Source organism: Penaeus monodon, chromosome 15 (genome assembly GCF_015228065.2).
Source record: "Penaeus monodon isolate SGIC_2016 chromosome 15, NSTDA_Pmon_1, whole genome shotgun sequence".
Taxonomy (NCBI): Eukaryota; Metazoa; Arthropoda; class Malacostraca; order Decapoda; family Penaeidae; genus Penaeus; species Penaeus monodon.
The window spans coordinates 9,292,901-9,293,352 of record NC_051400.1 but is presented as its reverse complement, the minus strand read 5'-3'; positions in this window follow the sequence as shown (position 1 = coordinate 9,293,352).

Sequence of the window (452 nt, the reverse complement as noted above, 5' to 3'; positions counted from 1 at the left end):
CATAAGCCAACGAATCGGAAGGCGAATTTATCAAAACGTTTTAATTCTTCCAAACTGATCTATAGCACAAACACCCAGCCTCTCACAGACCACGAGCAGCGCCTGTGGTTCGCTCAAGCCGACTGACAGGTGAGATATTGGGTAAACAGAGGTCTTAGCTGGTTATACATATAGGGTAGATATAGCGCGCGATCCCTTAGGACTCAGGGAGATGAGGAGGGATCTACTTCGGAGATGGGGGTGGGGGTGGGTTATGGGAGGGGGGGAGGGGGGTTATGGGAGGGATGGGAGGGGAGTTATGGGGGTGGAAAGTTTATGTGGGGATGGGGGAGGGGAATGGGGAGAGGTTATGGGAGCTGAAGGTTATGGGGGATGGGAGGGGTTATGGGGGGGGGAGGAGTCATGGGAAAGGAGGGGGGAGAGTGTGAAGGGTTAATTGAGTTTTGTGTTTG